This window comes from Cnephaeus nilssonii (assembly GCF_951640355.1).
Source record: "Cnephaeus nilssonii genome assembly, chromosome: 14".
NCBI classification, from domain to species: Eukaryota; Metazoa; Chordata; class Mammalia; order Chiroptera; family Vespertilionidae; genus Cnephaeus; species Cnephaeus nilssonii.
The window spans coordinates 59,295,521-59,307,949 of NC_137085.1; the positions used below are offsets into that span (position 1 = coordinate 59,295,521).

The following is a 12,429-nucleotide window of genomic DNA, read 5'->3' on the forward strand; positions in this document are numbered from 1 at the left end:
GCCGAAGCATAAATTATGCCATTTAGAAGAAAGATAGTAAAGGAGAATTTTTATAGTATTTTTCAGAGGAGCAGATTAAAAATCAGAAAATTTTCTTTGTATTCTTTGTTCCATATACATATATTTATTTTTTTGTTATCTCATTGTTAGCTCTTTTGCTGGTTGAATACTTGACTAATATATCTAATTCAAATTTATGTTTTCACTACAATTTTCCCTCCAGTAGTTGAAGATTAACAAATAATATTCAAATTCAGATGACACAAGGCAGCTTTGATAAAGTTCTAAAATTTAGTTAGTTTCAACTATTCTTCTAAGTTTATGAAACATATTAGATCTATTCTTATTTTTTTAAGTTCCTGCTTTCCATATCAGTAGGCTAAGAAGATATAAATATACTTACAAAAATCTAATCAAATTCTTTAGGGACTGAGAAACAGGTGTGTGTGTCTAATGCTTTTAGCCATTTCTGGAAGTGGTATCAGTCTTTGCAAAGAATGTAGTATTTGAGCTTTGATCTTGGAAGAGAAACAGGGGACTTATTGGAGAAAGTAGTATTTGAATCAGGCTTTAAATAGGGCGGGTAGAATTTCAGGTTTGTAAGTTGATATAGTATTTTATTTTGTCAGATACTAGGGAATCATTGATGCATAGTTTTCATTGGATAATGTATCCATAGTAAATTTCAGAAGTTAGAAACTGGAGGCCAGGAAACCTTTGAGTAATAGTTACCATTTTTGATTGGCTATTAAATACTACTCACTGTGATACAAAATTTGGATGTACTTTTAAAACTCTTTAAAGAATGTATTTTTATTTTATAGATGAAGAAATTAAGGCCTAGGGAGAATCGATCTCTATTCTCTGGTCACTCAGCCAGTAGGTGACAAGCAGAGATGACAGCTTTATCTGACCCATCACCATGCTCCTGACTACCAAATATACTACCACAATGAGAGGTGCTTCGTTATGAGCTGATGTTACACTTCTTGGCCAAGTACTTCCTTTCTTCTTTCCCCAGACACTTATTACCTATACATTTTATTTTTGTCCACCTGATTTCCCCCATCTCTATTGAGATGTAATTGACATATAACATTGTGTAAGTTTAAAGTGTACAATATGGCCCTAGCTGGTTTGGCTCAGTGGATAGAGCGTCAGCCTGCGGACTGAAGGGTCCCAGGTTCTATTCTGGTCAAGGGCACATGCCAGGGGTTGTGGGTTCCATCCACAGTAGGGGGTGTGCAGGAGGCAGCCCATCAATGATTCTTTTTCATCATTGATGTTTCTCTCTCTCTTTCTCCATGTCCCTTCCTCTCTGAAGTGAATAAAAATATATTAAAAAAATAAAGTGTACAATATAATTATGTGGCACATATATATATTGCAAAGTTATTACCATATAAGGTTAGTTAACTCCTCCATTATGTCATGTAATTACCTTGTGTGTGTGTGTGTGTGTGTGTGTGTGTGTGTGTGTGTGTGTGTATGCTTGTGTGTGTCTGGTGAGGACATTTAAGATGTACTCTCTTAGAAAACTTTAAGTATATAATTCAGTATTGTTAACTCTAGTCACCCTGCTGTACATTATATCCCCAGAACTTATTCATCTTCTAACTGGAAGTTTGTAGAATTTGACCAATATCTCCTACACTCCCCAGCCCCTAGCAATCAGGATTCTACTCTGTTCCTATGAGTTCGGCTTTAAAATTTTTTTTTTTAGAATTTTGAGAGCAACTTTATTTATAATAATCAGAAACTGAAAACAATACAAATGCCCATCAATCAGTGAATGGATAGTCCAATTGGAGTATGTGCATACAATTAAATATTCTTCAGCAATAAAAAGGAATAATCTATTGGGACACATCACAACATGGAAGAATCTTAGAAATATGTTGAGTAAAATAAGTTGGACACAAACAAATGCATACTATATGAAGTCCAAGATAGGAATGATGGTAGAAATCTGATCAACAGGAGGAAGGAGAAGGGAGGTTGCTAGTCATTGTTGACTGCCAAGGAGATTAGGGTAGAGTAAGTGTTCTACAACTTTTTTTTTAATTGAATTTATAGGGGTGACATTGGTTCATAAAATTATGTAGGCTTCAGTTGTATAATTCTAGAATACATCATCAGTATATCCAGGTCAAGTCTCTTTCCATCACTATTCTCCCTTGACTCTCTTCTACCTCACCCCACCCACTTTTCCTCTGGTGATCACCATACTGTCTGTGTCTATTGTTATTTTTTTTGCTAATCCCTTCACCAATTTTGCACAGCCTCCCAAAACCTCCTCTGACAACTGTTAATCTGTTCTCTGTATCTATGAGTCTGTTTCTATTTTGTGAGTTAATTTTGTTTCTTAGATTTCACATATAAGTGAAATCATATGGTACTTTTCATTCTCTGACTGGTTTATTTCATTTAGCATAATACTTTCCAGGTCCATCCTTGCTGTCGCAAAAGGTAAGATGATCTTCTTGTTCTTGTTCTTGTTCTTGTTCTTGTTCTTGTTCTTGTTCTTGTTCTTGTTCTTGTTCTTCTTGTTCTTCCCTTTCCTCTTCCCCTTCCTTTTCCCCTTCCCCTTCTCCTTCCCCTTCCCCTTCCCCTTCTCCTTCTCTTTCTCCTTCTCCTTCTTCTTCTCCTTCTTCTCCTTCTCCTCCTTCTCCTCCTCCTCCTCCTCCTTCTTCTTCTTCCTTTCTTTTTCTTATTCGTATTCGTTTTCGTATTCATATTCGTATTCTTCATTATGTAAATGTTCCACAGCTTTCTTTTTATTCACTCATCTGCTGATGGGCTTTTGGGCTGCTTCCAAATCTTGGCTATTGGAAATAATGCTGCAATGAACATAGGGATGTACATATTCTTTCAAATTAGTGTTTAGGGTTTCTTCAGAAATATCCCTAGAAGTGGAATCACTGGTTAAAAAAGAAGTTCCATTTTTAATTTTTTGAGGTGACTCTGTACTGTTTTTCATAGTGGCTGCACCAATCTGCATTCTTACCAACAGTGCACGAGGGTTTTAGATTCCACACACAAGTGAGATCATCTGTATTTGTCTTCCTCTGTTTGACCTACTGTACTCAGCATAATGCCCTCATGGTCCATCCATGCTGTTGCAAATGGCAGGATTTCCTTCTTTTTATGGCTGAATAATATTCTGTTGTATATAAACACATTTTCTTCACATGTATATTCATTGTTGATGGACAATTAGGTTATTTCATGTCTTGGCTATGAGATTGTACTGCTTGTGCTTTTAGGGCCATATGCAAAACATCATTTCCAAGACCTTGTCAAGGCGCTTTACCCCTATTTTGTTTTCTAGGAGTTTTATGTTTCAGCTATTATATTTAAGCGTAATCCATTTCAAGTTAACTTTTGTGAGTGGTGTTGTTAGGAGTCCAATTTTATCCTTTTACATGGGATTATCCAGTTTTCCTAGTGAATATTCTTGGCTCTCATCAAATATGTGGGATTTTATTTCTGGGCTCTCAATTCTGTTCCATTAGACTATGTGTCTTTTTTATGACAGTGGCATACTGTTTTGATTACCATATGCTTGTAATATATTTTGAAATCAGAAAGTCTGATGCCTTCAGCTTTGTTCTTTCTGAGGATTACTTTGGCTCTTCAGGGTCTTTTGTGATTCCATATCAATTTTAGTATTATTTTTCTGAGTCTTTGGAAAATGCCATTGGGATTTTGATAAAGATTACATTGACTACTAGAGGCCTGGTGCATGAAATTTGTGCACAGAGGCAGGAGGGGGGGTGTACTTCAGCCCAGCCTGGACCCTCTCCAATCTGGGATCCCTCTCACAATCCAGGACTGCTGGCTCCCAACCGTTCACCTGCCTGCCTGCCTGATTGCCCCTAACCGCTTCTGCCTGCCAGCCTGATCATCCCCTAACCACTCCCCTGCCAGCCTGATCAATGCCTAACTGCTCCCCTATAGGCCCGATTGCCCCTAACTCCTCTCTCCTGCTGGCCTGGTCCCCCCCAACTGTCCTCCCCTGCAGGCCTGGTCACCCCCAACTGCCCTCCCCTGCTGGTCCAGTCTCCCCCCCCCAACTGCCCTCCCCTGCAGGCCTGATTACCCCCAACTGCTCTCCCCTGCAGGCCTGATCGCCCACAACTGCCCTCCCATGCTGGCCATCTTGTGGTGGCCATCTTGTGTCCACATGGGGGCAGCCATCTTGTGTCCACATCGGGGTGGCTATCTTTGACCACATGGGGGCAGCCATCTGGTGTGTTGGAGTGATGGTCAATTTGCATATTAGGCGTTTATTATATAGGCTATAGATGGCTTTAGGTTGTATAGACATTTTAGCAATATTAATTCTTCAATGTATATATACAGGGTATCTTTTCACTTATTTGTTTTCTTCAGTTTCTTTTATCAGCATCTTATGGTTTTCAGTGTACAGGTCTTTTACCTCCTTGGTTAAATAAATTTATTTCTAGGTATTTTATTTTATTGGTGATATTATAAATGGGATTGTTTTCTTGATTTCTTTTTTAGATAGTTTATTGTTAGTGTATAGAAACACAACTGAATTTTTTATGCTGCAACTTTGCTGAATTTATTAATGATAATAGTTGGGGTTTTTTTTATGGAGTTTTTTTCATGCCATCTGAAAATAGTGACAGTTTCACTTCTTTTATTATTTCGATGCCTTTTATTTTCTTTCTTTCTTTTATTTTCTTTCTTTTTTTTTAACCTAATTGCTTTGGCTAGGACTTCCAGTACTATGTCAAATAAAAGCATAAGAGTGGGCCTCCTTGAGTTGTTTCTGATCTTTAAGGAAAAGCTTTCAACATTTTACCGTTGAGTATGTTAGCTGTGGATTTGTCATACAGCCTTTATTTTGTTGAGGTATAGTCCTTCTACATACAAGTTGTTGAGAGTTTTTAATCATGAAAAAATGGGAATGTTCAAATGCTTTTTCTACATCTAGTGAAATGATCATATGACTTATCTTTTATTCCATTAATGTGGTGTATTACTCTTATTGATTTGCATATGTTGTCTCATCCTTGTATGCCAGGGATAAATCCCACTTAATCATACTGCATTATCCATTTAATGTGCTGTTAAATTGTGTTTTCTAGCATTTTGTCAATAACTTTTTGCATTTGTATTTGGCCTGTACTTTTCTCTTCTTATGGTGTCCTTATCTGGTTTTGTTATCCCAGCAATGCTGGCCTTGTAAAATGAGTTTTGGAATATTCTGCCCTCTTCAATTTGGGGGAAGAGTTTGAGAAGTATTGCCATTAATTCTTCTTTAAATGTTTGGTAGATGGGAGGGATGTGGGGTGCAGGGGGTCATTGGGGGGAAAAAGGAGACATCTGTAATACTTCCAACAATAAAGATAAAAGTTAAAAAATGTTTGGTAGAGCTCACCAGTAAAATCATCTGGTCCAGGGCTTTTCCTTTTTGGAAGGGAGGTTTTAATTACTGATTCAATCTTCTTACTCATTATTGGTCTGCTCAGATTTTCTATTTCTTTGTGATATAGTCTTGTTAGGGTGTATGTTTCTAGGAATTTATTTATTTATTTAAGTTATCCAATTTGTTGGAGTTTCATTGTTTATAATCTCTTATGATTCTTCGTATTTCTGTAGTATCAGTTCTAATATTTCCTCTTTCATTTCTGGTATTTATTTTAGTCTTCTCTCTTGCTCATGAGAACAGTAGCTCCTAAGATTTTGTTAGGATTCATCTTTTTCTGAAGCATGACTTATATAAAAGGCCACATTAATACTTCACTTTAATGGGTTTTGACAAATGTATATCCTATATAATAAAGAGGTAATATGCAAATTAACCCTCACACCCTCACAAGATGGCTGCCTATGACCAGGCTGGCAGGGGGGTTAGCGAGGGACAACCAAACGACTGAACAGCAGGCTGCATGGTGCAACCAGGCTGGCGGGGGGGTGGGGGGGAGGAGGGATCTGTGAGGGGCAACCAGACCAGCAGCGGGGGGGGCACTTAGGGGCGACCAGGCCAGCAGGGGGTCAGTTGGGGGCAACCAGTCCAGCAGCGGGGGGGCAGTTAGGGGCAACCAGGCCAGCAGAGGTGGGCAGTTGGGGGCGACTAGGCTGGAAGGGGGGCAGTAAGAGGCAATCAGGCCGGCAGGGGGGAGCAGTTAGGGGCGACCAGGCTGGCAGGAGGGGCAGTTCGGGCGATTAGGCTGGCGGGGGGGGGGGAGAAGGGGTCTGTGAGGGGCAACCAGACCAACAGCGGGGGGGGGCAGTTAGGGGCAACCAGGCCAGCAGAGGTGGGCAGTTGGGGGTGACTAGGCTGGAAGGGGGGCAGTAAGAGGCAATCAGGCCGGCAGGGGGGAGCAGTTAGGGGCGACCAGGCTGGCAGGAGGGGCAGTTCGGGCGATTAGGCTGGCGGAGGGGGCAGTGAGGGACAACTAGGCCGGTGGGGGGGCAGTTGGGGGTGACCAGGTCGGCAGGGGGGGCAGTAAGTGGTGACCAGGCCGGCAGGGGGGGCAGTGAGGGGCAATCAGGCCGGCGGGGTGGGGGGGGCAGTTAGAGGCGACCAGGCAGGCAGGCAGGTGAGCAATTAGGATCCAGTGGTCCATGATTGTGAGAGGAATGTCTGACTGCCAGGGATCGGGCCTAAACTGGCAGTTGGACATCCCCCAAGGGGTCCTGGATTAGAGATGGTGCAGGCTGGGCTGAGGGGACCCCCGCCCCAGGCCTCTAGTATTGTATAATCACCACCAAATCAGGGTTAGAACACCTTTGTTACTCTAGAAACTTCCCAAGTGCCCCTTCTCAATTAATTTTCTTTACCTTTGCTCCAAATAACCACTGATATTATTTCTATTACTATAGATTACTTTTATCAGCTCAAGGAGCTTATATAAATGGAATAATATAGAATGTACTTATTTTGTGTCACCTTCTTTTACTTGTTTGTAAATCAACTTTGTTGAGGTATAATGTATATATAAAAATGCACTCATTTTAAGTATACATTGTGATGCATCTTAAAAAAAAATGTTTTATTGACATTTTAGAGCAAGCATGTCAAACTCAAAGGCTAACATGGGCCAAATAAACAAGGCATGGGGCCCGTGGGCTGCGAGTTTGACATGCTTGTTTTAGAGCGAGATGAAGGGAAATGGATAAGAGATTGACACATCCATGAGAGAGACACATCATTGATTTGTTGCCTCTTGCATGCCCCCTACTGTGGATTGAGCCCACAACCCGGGCATGTGCCCTGACTGGAAATCTAACCTGTGGCCTCTGGTTCTTGGGTCGACTCTCAACCACTGAGCTATACTGCCCAGGCATTGAGATGAGTTTTAACAGATGTATCTACTTGTGTATCAGATATACTATGAAGATGTATAACATTTCCATCATCAAAAAATAGTCCCTTGTTCACATTCCTAGTCGGTTACCTATTCCTACCTAAAGCAAACACTGATATGCAATTTCATTCTAAATTAGATGTGCCTTTTCTAGAATTGCATATACATGGAATCATGTGATATGTCTACTCTTTTAGGTCTGGCTACTTTGGCACAGCATAACATTTTGAACATTATGTCTGTCAGTATTGCTATGTAGTATTCCACTGTGGGCATATATCACAGTTTGTTGATCTATTCACCTGTTTGTATGTTTTCTAGTTTTTGGCTATTATAAGTAACACTGCTCTGAACTTTACAATATTTTGATGGACATATATTTTCATGTATATTGAGTAAATTCTTAGGAACAAAACTGCTGGAACGTATGAAGATTGTGTATTTAACTTTTTGAGAAACTCCTAGACTACTTTTAAGATGAGTGCACCATTTCATGCTCTTGTCGGAAATGTATACACGTTTCATTGCTCCACATTCTTACTAACACTTTATGTGGTAATTCTTTAAATTTTAATCAATAAGGGCTGTGTTGTGGTATCTCATTGTGATTTCAGTTGTTATTTTCCTGATTAATGATGTTGAGCATCTTTACACATGATTATTTGCCATTCATATATCTTCTTTTGTGAGTCATTTACAGCTTTTTAAAAATTTAGTTGTTTTCTTCCCATTACTGAGTTGTAAGAATTCTTTACATATTCTGGATATATCCTTCATCAGATATATGTTTATAATTTTAATTTATGGTTAGAACATTTTTGCGTACTAAGAAATCCCTGTATACTTTCAAGATAGGGAAGAATTTCTCTTATACTTTTTCCAGAAGTGTTGTAATTTTAGCTTTTAGATTTAGGTCTATAATCCATTTTGAATTAATTTTTGTATGTGCTGTAAAGGTCAAGGTTCATATTTTTCTTCAGATTGATATCTAATTTTTACTGGATTTATTTATTTATTTATTTTTAAAATATATTTTATTGATTTTTTACAGAGAGGAAGAGAGAGGGATAGAGTTAGAAACATCGATGAGAGAGAAACATCGATCAGCTGCCTCTTGCACACCCCCTACTGGGGATGTGCCCGCAACCAAGGCACATGCCCTTGACCAGAATCAAACCCAGGACCCTTGAGTCCGCAGGCCGACGCTCTATCCACTGAGCCAAACCGGCTTCGGCATTGGATTTATTTAAAAATTATCTAATCTGTTACTGATTTGTACTAGTGCCTTTGTCAAAAATTGTGTGGGTCATTTCTGAAATCCATTTCTGAAATCCATTTTGTTCTATTTATGTATTTGTTTATCATTCTAATAACAAACTGACTTGACTAATACTATTTTATAGTAAGTCTTCAAACTAAGTATTGTAACTTCTCCAACTTTGTTCTTCCTTTTTCAAGATTATTTTGACCTAAGTCCTTTGCATTTTCATATGAGGTTTAGCATCAACTTGTCAATTTATGTAAGTCCTGCTGAGAATATAATTGGGATTGTGTTGAATCTACTGATAAATTTAGAAGGAAAGTTGATGTAAACACTTTTGGTTCTTCCAATTCATGAACATGATATATCTGGCTTTTAATGTAGGCCTTCTTTAATTTCTTGTAGTATTATATTATAGTTTTCAGTGTAGAGAGTGTGGATATCTTATGATAAAATTATTCTTGATTATTTATCTTCATTGATGCTATTATAAGTGGTACTGTGTTTTAAATGGAATTTTCCAGATGTTGTTGCTAGTCTTGAGACATGCAGCTAATTTCTATATATTGACCTTGTATGATGCAGCTTTGCTAAGTTAGCCTATTAAATTGAATAGCTTATTTTTATAGATACTTAGTGTTATTTATGGAGACAATGATGTTATCTGCAAACAGTGACAGTTTAACAATGTCTTTTTCTATATCTGAGCTTTTTGTTTCTCCATCTTGCCCTATTGCATAGGTTAGAACCTCCAGAGTAGAATGTTGAATATTAATGGGGAGAACAGATAATTCTTGCTTTGTTCTTTATTGTAAGGGAAGGCAGTATTTCATCAAGTATGACATTAGTTGGTGGTTTCTGTGAGATGTATCAGGCTAGAGGAAATTTCATCTATTCCAAGTGTGCTGCGTTGTTTTTCATAAAGAGGCATTGAATTTTTGTTACATTTACCCCTCTGTAACTGTTGAGGATACTCTTTTGTATTTTAAAATGGTGAATTATCTTAATTTTTAATTACTTTAATTGATCTTGCACATTCCTGAGACAAACCTAATTTGGTAATGATGTATTATTTTTTACATATATACTAAATTCTATTTACTAACTTTTCAAAGAATTTTGGCATTGATGTTTATGAGAGATATTGGTCTGTAATTTTCTTTCTTTGTATCCTCCTCAGATTTTGGTATGGGGATTTTTCTGCATTCATAAAATGAGTTGGGATGCATCCCCTTCTCTGTTTTCTGGAAGAATTTAAATAACATTTATATATTTGATCACATTCACTATTACAATAATCTGGGCATGGAGTTTTCTGGGGGAGCTCTTTGATTATGAATTAATTGTTTTTAGTAGCTAGGGTTCTTGATATCTAAGTATTTTGTGTTTTCTCTTTTTCTTTTTTATTAATCTTGCTAGGGTTTCTTGATTTTATTAATATTTTCAAATGATCCACCTTTGTTATATTTCTGCATTGCTTTCCATATTATTGAGTCCTTCTTTCATGTTTATTATTTCTTTCCTTCTTATTTTGGTCATAATTTGCTCTTTACTTTCTAGCTTTTTAAGGTAGCATCTTAAAAAATGAACATGATGATCATTAATTTAAAACTTGCTTTTCTAATGTAAGTACTGAAGTAGTACATGTTTTTTGTCTGGCCGGTATGGTTCAGAGATTGAGTATTGACCTGTGAACCAGGAGGTCATGGTTCGATTCCCGGTTAGGGCACATGCCCGGATTTTGGGCTCGATAATGATTCTCTCTTGCCATTAATGTTTCTATCTCTCTCTACCCCTCTCCCTTCTTCTCTGAAATTATATATATAATTTTTTTAATAAAGCAGTACATTTTTCTACATACTCTTTTAGCTGTGTCTTATAAGTCTTGATGTTTTCCATTTTCATTAAGTTGGAATATTTTCAGATGTTCCCTGTGAATTCTTCATTAACCCATAGTAGAAGTGTGTTATCCAGACATTTGAACATTTTCTAGATACCTTATTTTTGTTGCTTTCTAATTTAATTCTATTGTGATCAGAGAATGTATTAAGATTTATTTTAAGACTCTAGTCTATTCTAGTAACACTCCTGGGCAAGCCTCATATAGTTTCTCTCTGCACATGCATAGTCTAGTCCTTGGCGAAGAACTTTAGAGGGCCCCCCCTTACATCCCCCCCCCCCACACACACACACCGCATTTACAGAATCCTGGTCACCCTCTTTGTGCCTCTCTTTTCTTTCTGGTGTTCTGCCCTATGGATTTCAGCCAATTCACCTGCTTTAAACTCTGATCCATGCCTTCTAATCTCTGCAGGCCCACAGTTCTCAGTTGGGACTCCAGCTCACTGAACTGTAATAGAGAATTGAGAAATGTCTCTAAACAGAGTCAGGTCCTCAGGGATCACAGCTTTATGCTGTCTGCTGATAATATAAAAAACAAACAGTTGCCTTATATATTTTGTTTCTGTTTTATCATTTATAGTGGAAGTACAAATTCATTTATTCCAACATATCTGGTAGTAGTTCATTCATACATGTTAACAATAGTTTTTTGTGTGCCCTTTATATTTGGAAGTCAGTTTTGCTGGATATGAAGTATTTGGCTCATATTTTCTGTCCTTGAGTACTTACATATGGTACTCCACTTTCTTTTGGCATAACGTGTTGCTCTTGAAAAAGGTCTCATGATAATTTAATTTTCTTTCCCATGTAAGTCACTAGCTGCTTTCGCTTTGATGCCCATTTAGCAGGAGGGGCTGGCTTGAGCAAAGGTACTAAGGAGGAAAGCGTAGGGCATGCTCAGGCAATACCAAATGGACAGTTTGGCTAGAATATATGTTGTATATAAAGAATTTATGCCGAAACCGGTTTGGCTCAGTGGATAGAGCGTCGGTCTTTGGGCTGAGAGGTCCCAGGTTCAATTCCGGTCAAGGGCATGTACATTGGTTGCGGGCACATCCCCGGTGGGGGGGTGTGCAGGAGGCAGCTGGTCGATGTATCTCTCTCATTGATGTTTCTAGCTCTCTATCCCTCTCCCTTTCTCTCTGTGAAAAATCAATAAAAAAATATATTAAAAAAATTTGTGAGAACTAGCCTAGAAATTATATTCATATTATCAAGGGCTGAATGGCAGGTAGAGGAATCTGTACTTAATTTTGTAGATAAAGGGATCCTTCAAAAGTTTTTAAATAATAGATTTATGTGATCAGAGCTGTGTGGGTGAGAGAGCAGAGAGAACAGAGGTTAAGAGCCCTCAGCTATGATACCTTTGGACTTGATTATGATCAAGCTGGTTGTTTCTGTTTAAATCTGAATTGATGCCCTTGACTCAGTGTTCTCTTCTCCCTATGCGTATGCACATATGTCACTTTTATGTCTGTTGTCTGAAAAGTAGACTGTTTAGTGAGAAACTGTTTTTCTATATTCCTGAGCCATTCCGTAATAAACAGAGATGCCAAAAAATTTCCAGGATAAAGAGGTCTTTAATAGTATATAACAAATTAGATTGTGGGAAGGTCAGGAAAATACCTTTTTTTTTTTTTCATTGAAAATTAAAGACATCTGGGCTTTTCATTGTAAATATTTCACATGCTTACGACTAGACTAACTGATGATTTGGGGGACAATTTGAGGTAGCTCATGACTTTTAAGCTCATTACATGCTACATATATTTTAAAAATCAGAATTGGATACCTATAACTATGTCGTCTCAAGAGATGATAATCTTTTCTGAGGATTTTTATGATGTAGAGAACATGAATGTATTTTAAGAAAGAATCTAAGGAAGAAAATAGAATTCAACTTTTTTCTATTTTCCCTCAGGT

The 12,429-nt window shown here is 38.0% G+C and overlaps 1 protein-coding gene across 3 annotated transcripts in view; it reads left to right on the forward strand.

The window, feature by feature from the left end:
• Positions 1 to 12,429, forward strand: part of ADAMTSL1 (ADAMTS like 1) — an 879,784-nt gene that overhangs the window by 162,863 nt on the left and 704,492 nt on the right. The window lies entirely within an intron of this gene.